The sequence below is a fragment of the Schistocerca serialis genome, chromosome 5 (assembly GCF_023864345.2).
Source record: "Schistocerca serialis cubense isolate TAMUIC-IGC-003099 chromosome 5, iqSchSeri2.2, whole genome shotgun sequence".
Classification (NCBI taxonomy): domain Eukaryota; kingdom Metazoa; phylum Arthropoda; class Insecta; order Orthoptera; family Acrididae; genus Schistocerca; species Schistocerca serialis.
The window spans coordinates 239,113,701-239,134,817 of record NC_064642.1 but is presented as its reverse complement, the minus strand read 5'-3'; the positions used below and the strand labels follow the sequence as shown (position 1 = coordinate 239,134,817).

At 44.1% G+C, this 21,117-nt stretch overlaps 1 protein-coding gene and 1 pseudogene across 1 annotated transcript in view; both read left to right on the top strand.

Moving 5' to 3' along the window:
- Positions 1-21,117, top strand: part of LOC126481862 (venom allergen 3-like) — a 92,369-nt gene that overhangs the window by 51,697 nt on the left and 19,555 nt on the right. The gene's annotated exons all lie outside the window — the stretch shown is intronic.
- Positions 696-813, top strand: LOC126482489 (5S ribosomal RNA; annotated as a pseudogene).

Here is a 21,117-nt window from a genome sequence, read left to right as displayed (position 1 = left end):
CGGCTCAAAAAAAGAGCGCGCAAATGTTGACAGGCAAAAGTTAGAAGAAATTCGTGCGTCTGTAAGGAGATAAATGCGCGAGGCGAACAACTTCCACCGTCGTACCTTAGCGAAAGGTCTTGTCGAGAACCAGAGAAAATTCTGGTCATATGTTAAATTACTAAGCGAGTCGAAGGATTTGGTCTAGTCACTCGCCGACCACTCTGGGGTGGCAACAGAAGACAGCAAAAGGAAAGCTGAAGTTTTAAATTACATGGTTAAGAAATCATTCGTGCACGAATATCGTATAAACATACAGTCGTTTGACAGTTGTACAGACTCCTGCATAGAGGGCAGAGAAACTGGCGTGGCGCAGACAAGCAAACGAAAGAGTTGAAAACAAATAAGTCATCAGGTCCGCATGGAGTCCCAATTCGGTTTTACATTGCATCATTGGACATCTTACTTGGCCTACATTTATCGTGAATCTCTCTCCCAGTGGAAAGTCCCAAGCGCCTGTGAAAAAGCGCAAGTGTCTACAGTATATACACGACTGCTCATTAATATCAATATACCCTGGTATTTCAGATTTACAACATAAATCAAACGTTATTTCTCACAAAATATAATTGTATTAACTTCTACATATATAATACAATCACAACTTTCATCAAAGTATCCTCCTTTGGATTTAATGACTGCCTCACAAACTCGAGGACCACGGCCTTGCCGCAGTGGATACACCGGTTCCCGTGAGATCACCGAAGTTAAGCGCTGTCGGACGTGGCCGGCACTTGGATGGGTGACCATCGAGGCCGCCATGCGCTGTTGCCATTTTTCGGGGTGCACTCAGCCTCGTGATGCCAATTGAGGAGCTACTCGACCGAATAGTGGCGGCTCCGGTCAAAGAAAACCATCGTAACGACCGGGAGAGCGGTGTGCTGACCACACGCCCCTCCTATCCGCATCCTCATCTGAGGATGACACGGCGATCGGATGGTCCCGATGGGCCACTTGTGGCCTTAAGACGGAGTGCTTTTTTTTAGTGCTCACAAACTCGAGGCTCGCGATCAATCAGCTTTTGTAGGTACCGTGAATCTATATGATTCCACACATCCTTAACAATATTCCAGGGATGTTCCTTGCTGGATATATTAACTTCCCTGATGCGTCTGTCCACTTCTTCCCAGATCATTTCAATGGGATTACAATCGGGGCTTTGGGACGGCCATACCATATCATTCGGTACTTTCTGTTTTTCCTTTGAGGCAATGTAGTTCGTACAGTATGCCGACCGATGTTTTGGGTCATTATCCTGTTGTAACGTGAACACTTTCCCTATTAAGCGTAACTCACTTCGTATTGCATGATACTGGAGTATGCGGTGGTTCTGCTTCTGATCCATACATTTTCACAATGTCGCCAAAATATCCCCAAACCGTAATAGAACCTCCACTTTGTTTAACTGTAGGTACAGCACACTGCTGGGCTACCCTTTCCCCTACAAATCGGCGAACAAATATTGCCGGCCTGTGTGGCTGTGCGGTTCTAGGCGCTTCAGTCTGGAACCGCGTGATCGCTACGGTCGCAGGTTCGAATACTGCCTCGGGCATGGATGTGTGTGACGTCCTTAGGTTAGTTAGGTTTAAGTAGTTCTAAGTTCTAGGGGACTGATGACCAGAGATGTTAAGTCCCATAGTGCTCAGAGCCATTTGAACCATTTTGAACAAATATTCTCCTTCTGGTTCCAAAACTCTCGAACTTCGATTCATCGGTGAATAACACCTTCGTCCACTCTTCCGATGTCCAATTACAATGTTTTCTAGCCTATTCAAGTCTCTTCTATTTATTTATGGGCCTTAGAAGGGGTTTTCTTGCTGTGAAACATCCTTACAAGCCGGCTTCAGTCAGTCTCCTTTTTACTGTTGCAACAGATATTGTCGTCATATGTTTACGAAGTAGTCGTGATCGTGGTATGCCCTTATTGCTACCTGTTGTCTTCTGGCGGTGAAGGATGTATTGCAATCCCCCTATAGACACGCTACACTGTTTCGCAATTTGGCGAATAGATAAACCTGCTTGGCTAAGTGCTACAATTGCAGCACGTTTCTCTATAGATATCTTCACTCGTGGAGCCATACTAGCGATGTGCACACTTCATTGTCACGAAGGAACTGACGTGCAGGAACCACATGTTATGTATCGTAGCAGTGCTTGCCGTTCGCTGCGGACATCACAATACTACAGGGAACAACACAGGTGCACCAAATGCGGCGTCCGTCGGCAAATAGGTAAACAAACATATCAGAAGGTACATATCGTTTACGGACACAACATTGTTTTTTCGATACTATTGTACCTTGATTACCACAAACAAAAATTATGACATGTGGGCAACTGTTGTACAATTCCATTGCTTCCTCAACTGTGCCCACGGTATTAGAACTTATCTACAGAGAACTAGATGTCAGTTGCTGAGTATATTGAAATTAATGAGCGGCAGTGCAAGAGAGATAAAAGAAATAAACCGCATAATTACAAACCAATATCCTTAACATCGGTTTGCTGCAGAGTTCTTAAACACATTCTGAGTTCGAATACACTAAATTTCCTTGAGACAGAAAAGCTCCTGTCCACAAATCAGCAACGATTTATTCATCGCTAGTGTGCAACTCGGTTGGCCCTTTTCTCACGTGGTATCCTACAAACCATGGATGGAGCGCAACAAGTAGATTCCATATTCCTAGATTTCCGGAAATCATTTGACACGGTGCCCCATAACAGAATGTTCACAAAGGTCCGACCGTTCGGTTTAGATTCCCAGGTACGTGAGTGGCTCGAGGACTTTTAAACTAATAGAACCTGGTACGTTGTCCTCGACGGCGAGCGTTAATCTCAGGAAAGGGTGTCGTCAGGAATGCAAGCGTGACAGGACCGCTACTATTTTAGATGTACACAAATGATTAGGCGGACAGGGTGGGCAGCAATCTATGGTTGGCTGCTGACGGTGTACGGAAAGGAGTCGCCGTTGAGCTACTCAAAGAGGATAAAAATGAGTAAGACAAAATTTCTAGTTGGTGTGATGAATTGCAGCTAGCTCTAAATATTGGAAAATATGAGTTAATGCAGATGAGAAGGAAATACAAAACCACAATGTTGAAATAGAACATTAGAAGTGTGCTGCTTGACAGTCACATCGATCAAGTTCAAATGTTCAAATGTGTGGGAAATATTATGGGACTTAATTGCTAAGGTCATCAGTCCCTAAGCTTACACACTACTTAATCTATACTATCCTAAGGAGAAACACACAAACCCATGCCTGAGGGAGGACTCGAACCTCCGCCGGGACCAGCCGCACAGTCCACGACTGCAGCGCCCATGACCGCTCGGCTAATCTCGCGCGGCACATCGATCAAGTACCTAGGCGTAACGTTGCAAAATGATATGAAATGGAATGAGCACGTCAGGTTAATAGCAGGGAAAGCGAATGCTGGACATCTTGTTTTTGGGAGAATGTTAGGAACCTGTAACTCATTCATAAAGGATAAGGTTCAAATGGCTCTGAGCACTATGGGACTTAACATCTGAGGTCATCAGTCCCCTAGAACTGAGAACTACTTAAACCTAACTAACCGAAGGGCATCACACACACCCATGCCCGAGGCAGGATTCGAACCTGCGACAGTAGCAGTCGCGCAGTTCCGGACTGAAGCGCCTAGAACCGCTTGGCCACCGCGGCCGGCAAGGATAAGGTGTATAGGAAGATAGTGCGATCCATTTTTGAATACCGTTCGAGTTTCGGTATCCCCACCAGCTTCTTGATTAAAGGCAGACACCAATGCAATTCAGAGGCGTACCACTACGTTTGTTACCAGCAGGTTCGATCAACATGCATATATTAAGTAAATGCTTCGCGAACTCAAATGGGAATCCATGGAGGGAACGCGGCGCTCTTTTAGTGAGACACTGTTGGGGAAATTTAGATAACTGGCATTTGAGACCGACTTCAGAACGATTCTACTGCCGCCAATGTGCACCCTCAGAAAAGAAAAGACGCACCATGAAGGAATTATCTGAATGGGACGCAAAAATTCGGTGGACATGAAATACATGTAGAGACAAACAAATGATTACAGTTTCAGGAGACTTGGATGATTTATTCAAGAGAAGGAGCTTCATAAATTGTGCAATAATGCATTGCTCTATCTCTGGCCATTATGCGATCATTTATTCGGCTTGCTATTGACTGACAGGGTTGTTGGATATCCTCCTAAGAGATATCATGCCAAATTCTGTGCAAAAGGCGCCTTAGATCTCATGCTACTTGGAGGACCCTGTCCACAATGCTTGAAACGTTCTCAACTGGGAAGAGATCTGTGGGCCTTGCTAGCCAAGGGAGGCATTGAGAAGCACAAAGACAAGCAGCAGAAGCACTCAACGTGTGCGGGCAGGAGTTATCATGTTATTTCTTAGACTTTCCATTTTGTGGCATCTCGTTGAATGTGGTGTACTGCCGGTGGTCTGCGTTTTTCTAACACAATATTTCGACGTCGTACCTCGGCGTCTTCATCAGGTGCTTCCTGTGACTGTGAAAATTCTTAAAGCAAAGGTACAATCGTACACCGTGGGGAAGCCGTCTTGATTCCTACGAACTACTCACTCTGCAGCATGGGAATCAGTGTCCAAGTTGTGTATTAATTCTGATATAAGTCCAGAAATTAATCTCGCAAAATAGAGCATAAACGACTGTGATGTAGGCTGTACTGATTTCCAAGGATGCAAAGTTCCCTACGAGTTACGACACACCAAATAATGTTCTGAGCCACAGACAAGAGAGAAGATAAAATTACCAAATAATAAAACATACCTTTTGCATTCATGAAATTATATTTTTCCATAAATGATCATCATAGCTACACTTCCGCGTACATCATCCTCTTGTAAGAGATTAAATGTTATCGTTCCATATCCAAAATGACAGTTTCCAACAATGCCGCTAATTACAGTTCACCGGCGATCATACCATCCGATTCCTCTCCGCAATTTCTAAATCAGAAGTAAGTAGTTCATAGTACACTTAACGTTCCACATTATATCCACAGTTTTTATATCACGAGCCACAGATATTACGCGGACGGTATATCATGGCAGTCGGCCGCAACCGTAAGCAAACGAGAAATAGGATTGCCCGAGGGATGAGAATCAGCGCGGGCGAATAAGTCCCGCCTCCCTCTGGAAGGGCTGCCTTCCTAAGTCCGCGTTCTGGGCTTCCATGAAAGCAGAACTGACGTAACGGTCGCACGAATCGCCGATTCCCGATTCTCTTTGTTGTGATGAGAGTCGCATTCAAATCCGTTTATGCATCAGGACTGGTCTCTTCACTCATTTCAAAAGAAAGTATGCAGTCCACAACGCAAAGGAACTTGTAGTACACAAAGCATTTGGTAATGGCTACAGCGCAATTGTTCGCTGCGGTTGGCTATGGTAGTTCAGCGCCGACCTATGCCGGTATCTTACGCAACCATAGTTCGAAACTCTCTCTCTCTCTCTCTCTCTCTCTCTCTCTCTCTCTCTCTCTCTCAGCCGTAATGTGTGTTTGACCCATACAGACCACTTGAAATACTTGCTCTTAACGGAAAAAGTGACAGGAAGAAGTGTTGATATTACACAGTGTGTCACTGGACCTAAACCTGGCGTTTTGGTCTGGGGTGCGATTTTCTGTGACAGCAGGAGAATCTCGTTATCCCACGTACATTGACTGCGAATTGGTACATCAGTCTTTTGATTCGACCTGTTGTGGTGTCATTCCAGGGGTGCTTTCCAATTGGAAGAAGCTCGTCCACATGCTTAACATCTGAGGTCATCAGTCCCCTAGAACTCAGAACTACTTAAACCTAACTAACCTAAGGACATCACACAAATCCATGCCCGAGGCAGGATTCGAACATGTAGCCGTAGCGGTCGGGCGGTTCCAAACTGAAGCGCCTAGAACCTCGCGGTCACACCAGCCGGCCATGCTCCACAGGGTGTCGATATGTTGCCGTGGTCTCTCACCAATATGGAACATCATCGGACGACAGCTCCGGCGTCATTCACAAACACTCTTAACAGTCTCTTTATAGACCGACCAAGTGCAACAGGCGTGGAACCCCGTCCCGCAATGTGGAATCCGGCACCTGTATGACACAGCGCATACATATTTGCATTTAACATTATGGTGGTTACGCCGGTTATCAGTGTACCAGCATTTCACACTTGCAAGGCTTATCTCGCGCTTACATTAACCTACGATCTTGCTATGTTAATCACTCAGCTGGCCGTTGTGGCCGAGCGGTTCTAGGCGCTTCAGTCTGGAACCACGTGACCGCTACGGTCGCAGGCTCGAATCCTGCCTCGGGCATGGATGTGTGTGATGTCCTTAGGTTAGTTAGGTTTAAGTAGTTCTAAGTTCTAGGGGACTGATGACCTCAGATGTTAAGTCTCATAGTGCTCAGAGCCATTTGAACCACTTGTAATCACTCAGAGACGTTACCTAGACAAATTCCTCCCAGCAATTTCTCTAGTCTACAATAATTATTTTTTGGTTTTGCGACCCTTTTTCCGTCAGTGTATTTAATGCACAACGATTCATCGATAACCATCACAGAGAAAGTAAAGGAAAGTTAAAAATTTCGTTCGTTGCTCAAGCGCAGTGAATGCAAAACCGGCACATGCTGGAAGCCACAGAAAAAGAAACGTTTGCTGCACATCTCGTTTTAAGCGATGAGCCAACCTTCTACATAAGTGCCAAGATTGACCGGTACAACATACGAATATTGGGTACAGAAAAGCACTCGTGTAAAACTGTGTAGTATCACCCTCTTCCTGGCACTTATTCTGTGTAAGAGCAAGCACGCAGACGGGTTGGTTGCAGGTCCTCAACAGGCCTCCTCCTAACCAACAAACAGCGATCACCGGGACCGAGGCAGAACCAGATTTCATCAGGAAACAAACAGACCTCCACCCTGGGCCCTCCAATGAGCTGACGCTTGACACCACTGAAGTCGCAAATGGCTGTCCTACGGGTTTAGTGGAATGCAAGCTACAGGGCGTCTTGCTCGGAGCTATCCTTGAAGTAGCCGTAGTGCCAGATGCTGCTTAAATTGCTGCAGCAGATGCAGTATGATGCGCCAGAACAAGATGGTCTTCCCTCTCGGTAGCGCCACGTGACCGTCTGAAGCCTCGTCTTCTTGCGAGCGTACATTCCTGTAACCACCGCTGCCCGCAGCCTTGCACATTGACTACATTCCCGCCACGTCTTTCTGCAGTATCGCAGAAGGAACATCCAGATTCTCGTAGCCCTATCAAACGACCTCCTTCAAACTCAATAAGGTCTTGATAATGGTGTCTTTCTCGTCTTAAAGCCACTAGCGCGAAATTTGAAAAGACTCCACCGTGGTGTCGCGATTTTTTTCCACCAATGTAGTTACAGACTCTTGCAATCCCTATGCTCATTTTAAATTCCACTGCATAAGCCATCAGATTAACAGCCTTTGGTTACATTCAATCACTCATCAAATCAAATAACTATTTAAAAAAGTTAGGGGTTGCTTGAGTGTGGTGTCCATTTGATGGTTTATGCTGTACAATCGCTTGTAAGTGGCTTCATAGCTGAAACTACCCACTAATGGAAGCAGAATAGAAAAACATTTTAATCCATACAACAGCAGTCACTATGGCAGGATGCGAACATTCAGTGAGCTTACTACACTTTCGGAACGTACTGCAACCTGATACATCTGGGCAGAAAGTCTGAGAAAACTGCCAGGCTAGCCACGCTGCATTTTATTTAGCACAAACAAAGGACTGTCGAAGCTGAGTTATGACGTCTGGGTCAAAACCACCAGCACTGGCCTCGGTCCTCTCGCTGTGGCCACCGTCGTCCGCCGACAAGCTCGCGGGCTGCCAACAAGGGAGAGGAACGACGACTCCTCCCAGCACGCTGAAAATATACACTACTGACCATTAAAATTGCTACACCAAGAGGAAATGCAGATAATAAACGGGTATTCATTGGACAAATATATTATACCAGAACTGACATGTGATTACACTTTCACGCAATTTGGGTGCATAGATCCTGAGAAATCAGTACCCTGAACAATCACCCCTGGCCGTAATAACGGCCTTGATACGCCTGGACATTGAGACAAACAGAGTTTGGATGGCGTGTACAGGTACAGCTTCGCATGCAGCTTCAACACGATACCACAGTTCATCAAGAGTAGTGACTGGCGTGCTGTGACGAGCCAGTTGCTCGGCCACCATTGACCAGACGTTTTCAGTTGGTGAGAGATCTGGAGAATGTGCTGGCCAGGGCAGCAGTCGAACATTTTCTGTATCCAGAAAGGTCCGGACAGGACCTGTAGCATGTGGTCGTGCATTAGCCTGCTGAAATGTAGGGTTTCGCAGGGATCGAATGAAGGATAGAGCCACGGATCGTAACACATCTGAAATGTAACGTCCACTGTTCAAAGTGCCGTCAATGCGAACAAGAGGTGACTGAGACGTGTAATCAATGGCACCCCATACCACCACGCCGGGTGTTAAGCCAGTGTGGTGATGGCGAATACACGCTTCCAATGTGCGTTCACCGCGATGTCGCCAAACACGGATGCGATCATCATGATGCTGTAAGCAGAACCTGGATTAATCGGAAAAAAATGACGTTTTGCCATTCGTGCACCCAGGTTCGTCGTTGAGTACACCATCACAGGCGCTCCTGTCTGTGATGCAGCGTCAAGGGTAACCGCAGCCATTGTGTCCGAGCTGATAGTCCATGCTGCTGCAAACATCGTCCAACTGTTCGTGCAGATGGTGGTTGTCTTGCAAGCGACCCCATCTGTTGACTCGGGGATCGAGACGTGGCTGGACGATCCGTTACAGCCATGCGGATAAGATGTCTGTCATCTCGACTGCTAGTGATACGAGGCCGTTGGGATCCAGCACGGCGTTCCGTATTACCCTCCTGAACCCACCGATTCCATATTCTGCTAATAGTCATTGGATCTCGACCAACGCGAGCAGCAATGTCGCGATACGATAAACCGCAATCGCGATAGGCTACAATCCGACCTTTATCAAAGTCGGAAACGTGATGGTAGGCATTTCTGCTCCTTACACGAGGCATCACAACAACGTGTCACCAGGCAACGCTGGTCAACTGTTGTTTGTGTATGAGGAATCAGTTGGAAACTTTCCTCATGTCAGCACGTTGTAGGTGTCGCCACCGGCGCCAGTCTTGTGTGAATGCTCTGAAAAGCTAATCATTTGCATATCACAGCATCTTCGTCCCGTCGGTTAAATTTCGCGTCTGTAGCACGTCATCTTCGTGGTGTAGCAATTTTACACCAGTAGTGTAGTTCCTTTTTAGCAGTCATACAAAACCCATCGGTCGGTGAAAGACTGAGAAGTTGCGTAGGTTACACTTGTACGCAAGAAAGTAAATAGAAGTAATCCGTTAAACTATAGACCCATAACACTGACATCGATTTGTAGACTGGTGCTGTAATATACATTGTGTTTCAACATTCTTTAATGCCCCACAGAAAAAAGTCTACTAAAACATAACACGCACGGATTCAGAAAATATCGTTCTTGTGAAATACAGCTGTTTCTTTATTCACACAAGATAATGATTTCCAGAAGGCTTTTGGCACTGTTTTTCACAAGGGACTTCTAAACAAATTACTTACTTATGGAGCATCGTGTTACTTCACGACTGGGTTATTGATTTCCCGTCAGAATGGTCACAGTGCGTGGTAACTGATAGGAAGTCATCCAGTGAAACTGAAGGGATATCTGGGGTTCCCCAAGCAAATGTTATAGGCCCTCTGCTGTTCTTATTCTACGTAAACGATTTAGGAACCAATCTCAGCAACCTTCGTACATTATCTGCAAATGATACTGTCTGTTACCGTCTATCAAAGCCATCAGAAAATCAAAACAAATTGCAAAATTATTTAGACAAGATATCTGCATGTTGCGAAAAGTGTAAATTTACCCTAAAAACAAAAAGTGTGAGCTTCTGCACATGAGAACTAAGAAAAATTCGTTAAGTTTTGATTAAACGATAAATAAAACAAAATTAAAATCTGTAAATCCAACTAAATACCTAAGGATTACAATTACGAACAAGCTGAACTGAAACTATCACACAGAAAATGGTGTAGGGGAGGCGAACCAAAGATTGCATTTTATTGACAGATCACAGCGTGCACTATGATTGTGCTCCTCTTTCTTAAGAACTGCACCTTAGTATAGAACCTTTACCAGATAGGATTTGCGGAAGACATCTAAAAACCTCAGAAATCCGCAGTTTGTTTCGTATTATTGCGAAATGGTGGAAATAATGTTACGGATATGATAACCGAGTTGAGGTAGCAATCATTGAAACAAAGACATGTTTCGTTACGACGAGATCTTTTCGCGAAATTTCCATCACCAATGTGAACATATTTTTTGGCACCCACCTGCATATGGAGAAAAGATCATCGTAATTAAGTAATTAAATAAGAGATATCGGAGATCTCATGAAGATTTAGATCTTCATTTTTTCCAACACGCTGTTCTAGAGTGGAATGATCGAGAAATAGTTTAAAAGTAATTTGTGATCCGAGGCTTTACCGGTGTATATGCTGTTTGAACGGTTCTCGGTGTCCAGCTGGATACGATCGTTGAATGCCCACGATATTTCGGTGAATAAACGTTCCGCCATGGTACTGATGCATCGGCAAATAAACGTTCCACCATCATCAGGTGATGCATTCCATCAGCATTCGTAGGTATTCGACGATCGTATCCGGCTGGACACCCGATAACCCTTCTAACAGTTAAAAAATTGTTCCACGAATCATCTGCCAAAAACTAATTGTGAATTGCTGGGTAATCATGAACATGTTTCCAAGGAATGTGTGTGTCTTGTCGATGTACTAAGAGGCCGTTGCGGTCAAAACAGACGCCTATGTAACAGATCGAGATGGAGGAAAAAAGATGCTGAACTAATCACCCAGGGTAAAGGCAGCCAGACCCTTCTGATTCTCTGAAACTGACCTCTGCAGCGACTCGTCCACTTATTGAAAGCGAGGATACTTTGGCATCTGTTTGTCCACCTGTGTACAGCGAAGTCACCTCAGTGCTCAGTCTTAACACAGCAGCTTGCGCATATGGTTATTTTTTTCGCCGTCATCTAATGACCAAAGGGCTCTTTTTTAACACCTTTTTTTCTTTGCAGTTCGTAATTTTAGAAGCATATGTTTGTATCTCTTACTGCGCAACAGTCGTATATCTTCATTTCTTGTTGCGATGTGATCGTAGTTTCTCAGATGGTCTCCAACTGTGGGTTAATACATTCTTTCATGTTGTTACATAGTTATGCATCAGCGTAATGAGTATTCCACGAGATAGTGGTATGCTTATGATGTTTACTCCTTATCTCGTAACGAATTTTTATGGCTACAGTGCGTAACGATATGTTTACACCAAAAACAGGAGTGATGGTGCAGCGCATAGGTCCACTTCACGACAGACGTGAAAAAGTTGGCAGTCTACCATTCCTAAACTTTTAGTCAGACAAAAAGTAGACGAGTCTTTAAGGAATTTCGCTAACAATGAACACACACATACAAGTCTCTACTTGAAGACGCCTAGCTGTCATCAGTATGAGCGTCTTTCGACCGCTGGAGCACCAGCCACACCTTGTGTTTGTTGGGATACTCAACAGAACAGAGATTCCTGTCGAGAGATTTGCACAGTCGTAGGTGGCAGATTTCAGTTCGTTGGTAGAAAAATGCGGAAATACGATTATCTACAAAGGAGATTGCATATCTATACTACAATATTGTTCAAGTGCGTTGGGCCCATACAAGTAGGACGAACAGCATTTACTGAATGTATACAGAGAAGGGCAGCATGAACGGCCACAGGTTAGTTTGACCCGTAGGAGATTGTCACAGAGATGATGCAGAAATTGAACCGGTAGTCACTTAGCAGATACACGAAAACTGTCCCAAGGAAGTCTACTTACAAAGTTTCAAGAAACGGCTTTAAATGATGACTCTAGGAATATACTACAACCATACGTATCGCTCCCATAAGGATCGTGAGGACAAGATTAGATTACTTACTGCGCTTACAGAGTTATTTGAACAATTATTCTTCTCGTGTCCTGTATCTGAATGGAACGCGAACAAGCCCGGATAACTGGCACATTTAAAGGCACATTTTTAGCCATAGCATGTAAATCTATTTTTTTAATCAGAGAACCCTCTTTAATAAAGCATGAAAGCCAATGCAAGTTATCTTGTGCGCGGTCGCATGTGATCGCTGGTGAGACACAGGATGTCTAGTCTTTTGTTCTGTTATCTGTTCTGGAATGGAGTCGAGGGAGAGGCTCGCGCGTTAGACTGGCCGCTCTAATTTAAACTCTTTAATTTTATAAAAAGTCACTGCGTACTGCAGGGCGCATACTCGCGCATACTAGTAATTACATAAGGAAATTTCCATTGCGCGCGGACGAGACACCGACGTGCGGATAATCAACATATCACTAATGATTAATATTGTATTCTCAATGTAAGTAGCACAGTGCACTACAGTAATTATAGTTATAATTAACGCTATTGTGATTTCATTATTTGTTTAATCCATGATCCTAAAATTTCAACATTATATGTAAACTGTATTTTCGGTATTTATCTCATTTTAGCTCAGAAATAACGTGGGCCACGAACCTCCTTCTTACGGCGACGAAATTCTCAAAGTATATGTCCGATGCCACCTTATCATGGTTTAAATATATTCACTGATTTTTAAATATTTCCATCCATCTCAATTCAGTTCAACAAAAATTATAAAAAAAAACAAAATAATATAAATAATCATATATATATATATATATATATATATATATATATATATATATATATATATATATATATATACACGCATTAGGAAATACTCACTGCCATGCAGTTCGCAGTGGGTTGCGGAATATGAATGTATAAAATAGATGTAGATGTATAGCGAGGAATAAACTTGTCCAGTCACGAGATAAAGAGGAAAAGGAAATTCAAGATGTTCTTCCCAAGTATTGGCGGCATTTGATTAAAGTTAGACAGAAAACTAGAGGAAGCACCAAGTTAAAGTATTCTTCTCACTACATAAAAAGACTTTGGCTCTTCTCGACTCGGTAAAAGATAATTTGGGTCACAGGAAAGTTGTACTCTATAGGAAACGGTGCGAATATGGTAAGGCCTGCCTTGGCCAGACTGCACGCACAGCACATGAAAGATGCGTTGACTGTTTATAGCCCGAGCGGCTCTAGGCGCTACAGTCTGGAACCGCGCGACCACTACGGTCGCAGGTTCGAATCCTGCCTCGGGCATGGATGTGTGTGGTGTCCTTAGGTTAGTTAGGTTTAAGTAGTTCTAAGTTCTAGGGGACTAATGACCTCAGAAGTTTGGTCCCACAGTTCTCAGAGCCATTTTTTTTCTTTATAGCCAGTAGCCTAAATGAATGTCAGCGGCGGCTTGGAAGACATGAACGCTTGACTTGCATAGCAGTCCAGAGAGGCTGCTGATGACCTCAGGTACGTAGGTGTCTGCGCAGCACTACTACAGAGCGACGGCTGAGCGGCGAAACACGCTGTAGGTAGTGTACCTGTACTGTGTACTGTACGTACATTGAAACTGCCACTATGTCTGGAAGACTGGGTAGTACGGTACACATATTTATAAAGCCGGGCTACACACGTAACGAAAGTGACGGCACAGCTCGTAGCATTCTGCAGTGGAACCGTGAGCTACCGTTGACACAGGACGTCAGGAACTGCACGTAGTTGCACAATATTCAGTGCGGCGTCGGGTGTTAATCTAGTAAATACAAAGGAAAGAAAACGTACATGTTGGATTCGCACAGGAAATAAAATTGGGGGCTACAAAACGTTTACAAAGGAATTCACACTCGAAGACGAAAATTCTATCTGCTATGGCAAACAAACCGAAAGCTGTCGTATAAATATCATCTGCAGACGCACCGCTATTCCAAGATTTTAGAACTTTATTCTAATCGTAAATGTAGGCATTCGTAAATGTAGGCGTTTTTAGTTTCACAGCAGTCAATCACACTCGGGAGGCATTTCCCGCATAACATCCATAATTTCTACAGCGCTTGGTCGTTCAAACCACGAGGTTTATTATATGACTTGCTTTTTTGGTTGCAGATTAAATGTAGGTATTCCTTCATCCAAAAATCTTTCAAGATTGTAGGATACATCATTCGATTACAAATATTGTGTCTGCCGACCTCTGTTTTGACTTCTTTTTCAGTAAGAAAATGGAAACACGCTGCCATTGAACAGAGTACAGCAGCAATTATTCCACGATAACTACGACATAATGCTGGTGTTTGAAATACAGCCACCAGGGAGCAGTCGAATGATATTCGGTGGTGGGTGACGTCACTGAAAACTGGATGTTCGACATGTTGCATGTCACATGCAACTCCTATGCCACGTGCAAGATTTCGGTCAACATGTGTGTTACTGATAAACTGTACATCTCCTCTAAAGTACTCGTCGAACTTCTCAAACCCCGCGCCAGTGGCTGCTAAATCAGTGTTCCGACAACTTGGTGTTACAATCGGAATTTATTTATACATCGAGTGTATTGCACATCAAACAAGAGATTAGTCATTAGCATTTTTTCTTTATGTTAGGCTCTCTTTCAGTTCAGACTCTGACATTCAACCACCTAAAGAAAATGCTGCTATAAAAAGATTCACTATACATTGACGTTATTGCAATATATTATTTTTGAGCCGTTAACTGGAGCTGATACAGTGCAACAGTTTCTTTACAGCATTTGTGATGACGCCTATAGCAATGCTACATTTCTCATCGCTGCATGAAGTCCATAAGGAATACCTCAGGCAAATGAATAGAACAACCAACACAAAACGCCCTGTGTGATAAACCTTCATACAAAAGAAAGATAGTTCTAACCACTGAAATGACCTTTCTACTCAAGTTCTCCAAAACGCACAACTATATACGCTTCTTTATTTATACATCAAGCTAGAATGGTATTTTCCTATTAGTTAAATAGTTCCAATTTTTTGAGGTTCTTAGCAATAAAACAGCGGAAAATCTCGTACCCTCTCACTTGCCGCCCGGCTAGTTTGTCCCACGAAATGTGGCCATTCCATATAATGTTTGATAAAACTCTGTTCGAATTCATCTTTGGGAGGTTTAGAATGGTTTTTAAGGTATTTGTCGTCAATCACAGAATGTTTGCATTGAAAACTAGTACAATAAATCAATATATATCTTGCCAATCTTTTTATGGTACCAACTCATACACAATGTAGATATCGATTAAAAGTTACGCTGTCCACCTAGAATGTCTGTTCACACAATAGGTTTTGCATAACTTGCCGAGCTCGCACATGACTCTTCAGGGGCATTATATGCGGATATTATTTAGAAATTAAAACACACCAAAGCACCAGAAAAAGTGGTATAGACATGCATATTCAAGTACAGAGATTTGTAAAGAGACAGAATATGGCACTGCAGACAAAAAGCACTGCAAGACAAAAAGTGGCTGGTGCAGTTATAAGATTGGTTACTGCTACTGCAATGGCAGGTTATCAAGATTTAAGTGAGTTTCAATGTGGCGTTATAGTCGATGGATCAGTGATGGGACACAGCATCTCTGAGTTAGTGATGAAGTGGGGATTTTCCCATACGAGCATTTCATAAGTGTGCCATGAATATCATGAATCCAGTAAAACATCAAATCCCTGATGCTGCAGAGGCCAGAAAAAGATCCTGCCAGAATGGGGCCAATGAAAACTGAAGAGAGTCGTTCAACATCATGGATGTGCAACCCTTCCACAAATTGCTTCAGATCTTAATGATGGGCCATCAACAAATATCAGTGTGTGAACCATTCAACAAAACATCATCGATATGGGCTTTCAGAGCCAAAGGCCCACTTGTGTACCATTGATGACTGCATAACACAAAGCTTTACGCCTCGTCTATGCCTGTTAACACCGACATTGGACAGTTGATGACACGAAAATGTTGCCTGGTCAGTCGAGTCTTGTTTCAGTTTGTATCGAACGAAAGGACGTGTATGGGTATGGAGAAACCTAATGAATCCATGGACCCTGAATGTCATCAGGGGACTGTTTAAGCTGCTGGAGGCTCTGTAATGCTGTGGGGCGTGTGCAGCTGGAGTGATATGGGAGCCCTGATATGTCTAGATATGACTCTGACAAGTGACGAGCACGTAAGCATCCTGTATGATCTCCTGCATCCATTCATGTCCATTGTACATTCCAACAGACTTGGGCAGTTCCAGCAGGACATTGCAACACCCCACACGTCCAGAATTGCTGCAGAGTGGCTCCAGGAATACTCTTCTGAGTTTAAACACTTCCGCTCACCACAAAACTCCCCAGACATGGCCATTATTGAGCATAACTGGGATGCCTTGCAACATGCTGTTCAGAAGAGATCTCCACCCCCATTCTCTTACGGATTAATGGACAGCCCTGCAGGATTGTGGTCTCAGTTCCCTCCAGACTAATTCAGATATTAGTTGAGTTGATGCCCCGTCATGTTGTGGCACTTTTGCATGCTCACAGGGTTCTACGCAATATTAGGCAGGTGTACCAGTTTCTTTGGCTCTTCAGTGTATGATTTACTTTTTTTCCCATGCTAGAAATTCTTCAACTTTTTGACAGATCTCACAAGATTTTACTAATTAGTTTACTTGACAACTCATGTTTCCAGCCTTGTACAAAAACAAATCTACTGTGTCTTATCTTGCCAGTCTCCAACCACCTCCCAAAGTCCCACTGTCCGGTCACAGAGGAGTATTCCCCTCACAACTCAGGATCACCCAGGACTGGAGCAACCAAATTACATTCTCCGTCAGGGTTTTGACTACCTCTCATCATGCCCTGAAATGAGAAATGTCCTGCTCACTATTCTTTCCACCCCTCCCACAGTGGTATTCCTCCATCCACCAAACCTACACAATATACTTGTCCCTATCCACACAACCCCTGCTCCCAGCCCCTTACCTCATGGCTCCTACCCCTGTAATAGACCTAGGTGCAAAATCTGTCCAATATGTCTCCCACCACCAACTACTCCAGTCTGGTCACAAACATCACCTATCCCCTCAAAGGCAGGGCTACCTGTGAAACCAGTCATGTGATCTACAAGCCAAGCTGCAACCACTGTGCTGCATTCTATGTGGGCTTGGCAACCAACAAGCTGCCTGTCTACATGAATGTCCACCAAGAAACTGCGGCCAAGAAACAAATGGACCAGCCAGTTCCTGAGCACACAGATAAACATGACATCCCTCATTTCAATGACTGCTTCACAGCTTCTGCCATATAGATCCTTCCCACCAACACCAGGTTTTCTGAATTGCACATGTGGGAACTTTCACTGCAATATATTCTATGATCAAATAAGCCTCCTGGCCTCAACCTTCATTAGTCATTGTCTTCACCCATCCAGCCTTCCTGTTCCCACTCCAGCACTATACAGTCTTCACTCCACCATTGCACACAGTCTTTTTACATCTCTCTCCTTTTCTGCTACCTTTGTCTGATCTCCTTACTGCCCACCCTCTCTCCACTTTGTCTGCGTACACTCCGCAGCATTACTGTGTTGTCCCCCACCGCTACCCTACTATCCCTCCCCCTCCCTGCCACAGCCTCCTCCTTACCCCCACCCAGTCACCATTCCCATCATACACTTGTGCTGCTGCTCACTCATTTCGTCTGCAAAATTCTCCTGCTATGCAATCCCAAATTTCTGGAACCCATAATGCACATTGAAACTCTTACCCTCCAGGAACTAGAGCAACATGCACAACGCCACCTCAAAAAGCTCTCCATCCTGCTCAATCCCTTCTCTCGCCTTGGAGTACCACTGTCCACCACTTCTACAATAACCTCCAAGCTTCCTCCACTTATAGCTAAGAAACCCTGTCTTGCAGACCTACTACATTTACCCCACCCTCCAAAACTCCCTCCCACCTCCACACAGAATCCAGAACCTAAACAGACATGAAATACTGGTCATGAACCTTTCCTCCAGAAGCCTTAGCCCCACAGAAATATCAGTTCTTTCCAAAGGCCTCACCTTTTGCCCCACTGCCAAATTCAATCATGAAGGATTTGTTTCGACCTTCTCTCCCTCTACTGGTCCTACAGTGGAAAAACTTTTTCACCACCAACTTTACCAATCAGACTCAAGCAAAGACCAATGTTGAACCCTGCCTAACTCAGTTCACTCCTCCATCCAATTGTGGTCCACTCCCACTGCCCCCAAATCATCCCCTGTTAAATTTCCAGAATTCATTAGCATCGAACTTTGCCTCACCACCATTCCCCAAATCCCTCAACATGCAAACTAACCATACATCTGCAGAAAGAACCGCAGTTCACCATCTAAAAACTGATCATGACCTTAAAATCCTCCCTGCAGACAAAGGCTCCACCACTGTTGTTTTTAACCATAAAGATTACCTGGCAGCAGGACTCCACCAGCTGTCAGATACATCCACCTACAAACCTTGCCAGTGACTCCATTGCAGAAATCCAGCTGGATCTCCACTCACTCCTCAAATCCTTAGGCCCATCCCAGAACCTCCCCCCCAGATCCCATCTCTCTGCTCACCCCTACCACCTTCTTAAAGTCCATAAACCCAACCACTCATGATGCACCATTGTGCTGGTTACTGTGCCTCCACTGAGAGAATCTCTGCTCTCACAGACCAACACTTTCAACCTATTACCTGGAACCTAACCTCCTATATAAATGATACCAACCATTTCCTCCACCGACTCTCCACAGTTCTGTTCCGTTTACCACACGGTGCACTGCTCACCATTACTGATGCCACCTCTTTTTACAGTAACATCTCTAATGCCCATGGCCTTGCCGCTGTTGAACACTACATCTACATCTACATCTACATCTGTACTCCGCGAGCCACCTTACGGTATGTGGCGGAGGGTACTTATTGTACCACTATCTGATCCCCCCTTCCCTGTTCCATTCACGAATTGTGCGTGGGAAGAACGACTGCTTGTAAGTCTCCGTATTTCTCGGATCTTTTCGTTGTGATCATTACGCGAGATATATGTGGGCGGTAGTAATATGTTGCCCATCTCTTCCCGGAATGTGCTCTCTCGTAATTTCGATAATAAACCTCTCCGTATTGCGTAACGCCTTTCTTGAAGTGTCCGCCACTGGAGCTTGTTCAGCATCTCCGTAACGCTCTCGCGCTGACTAAATGTCCCCATGACGAATCGCGCTGCTTTTCGCTGGATCATGTCTATCTCTTCTATTAATCCAACCTGGTAAGGGTCCCATACTGATGAGCAATACTCAAGAATCGGACGAACAAGCGTTTTGTAAGCTACTTCTTTCGTCGATGAGTCACATTTTCTTAGAATTCTTCCTATGAATCTCAACCTGGCGCCTGCTTTTCCCACTATTTGTTTTATGTGATCATTCCACTTCAGATCGCTCCGGATAGTAACTCCTAAGTATTTTACGGTCGTTACCGCTTCCAATGATTTACCACCTATGGCATAATCGTACTGGAATGGATTTCTGCCCCTATGTATGCGCATTATATTACATTTATCTACGTTTAGGGAAAGCTGCCATCTGTCGCACCATGCATTAATCCTCTGCAGGTCCTCCTGGAGTACGTACGAGTCTTCTGATGTTGCTACTTTCTTGTAGACAACCGTGTCATCTGCAAATAGCCTCACGGAGCTACCGATGTTGTCAACTAAGTCATTTATGTATATTGTAAACAATAAAGGTCCTATCACGCTTCCCTGCGGTACTCCCGAAATTACCTCTACATCTGCAGATTTTGAACCGTTAAGAATGACATGTTGTGTTCTTTCTTCTAGGAAATCCTGAATCCAATCACAAACCTGGTCCGATATTCCGTAAGCTCGTATTTTTTTCACTAAACGTAAGTGCGGAACCGTATCAAATGCCTTCCTGAAGTCCAGGAATACGGCATCAATCTGCTCGCCAGTGTCTACGGCACTGTGAATTTCTTGGGCAAATAGGGCGAGCTGAGTTTCACATGATCTCTGTTTGCGGAATCCATGTTGGTTATGATGAAGGAGATTTGTATTATCTAAGAACGTCATAATACGAGAACACAAAACATGTTCCATTATTCTACAACAGATTGACGTAAGCGAAATAGGCCTATAATTATTCGCATCTGATTTATGACCCTTCTTGAAAATGGGAACGACCTGCGCTTTCTTCCAGTCGCTAGGTACTTTACGTTCTTCCAGCGATCTACGATAAATTGCTGATAGAAAGGGGGCAAGTTCTTTAGCATAATCACTGTAGAATCTTAAGGGTATCTCGTCTGGTCCGGATGCTTTTCCGCTACTGAGGGATAGCAGTTGTTTTTCAATTCCGATATCGTTTATTTCAATATTTTCCATTTTGGCGTCCGTGCGACGGCTGAAGTCAGGGACCGTGTTACGATTTTCCGCAGTGAAACAGTTTCGGAACACTGAATTCAGTATTTCTGCCTTTCTTCGGTCGTCCTCTGTTTCGGTGCCATCGTGGTCAACGAGTGACTGAATAGGGGATTTAGATCCGCTTACCGATTTTACATATGACCAAAACTTTTTAGGGTTCTTGTTTAGATTGTTTGCCAATGTTTTATGTTCGAATTCGTTGAATGCTTCTCTCATTGCTCTCTTTACGCTCTTTTTCGCTTCGTTCAGCTTTTCCTTATCAGCTATGATTCGACTACTCTTAAACCTATGATGAAGCTTTCTTTGTTTCCGTAGTACCTTTCGTACATGATTGTTATACCATGGTGGATCTTTCCCCTCGCTTTGGACCTTAGTCGGTACGAACTTATCTAAGGCGTACTGGACGATGTTTCTGAATTTTTTCCATTTTTGTTCCACATCCTCTTCCTCAGAAATGAACGTTTGATGGTGGTCACTCAGATATTCTGCGATTTGTGCCCTATCACTCTTGTTAAGCAAATATATTTTCCTTCCTTT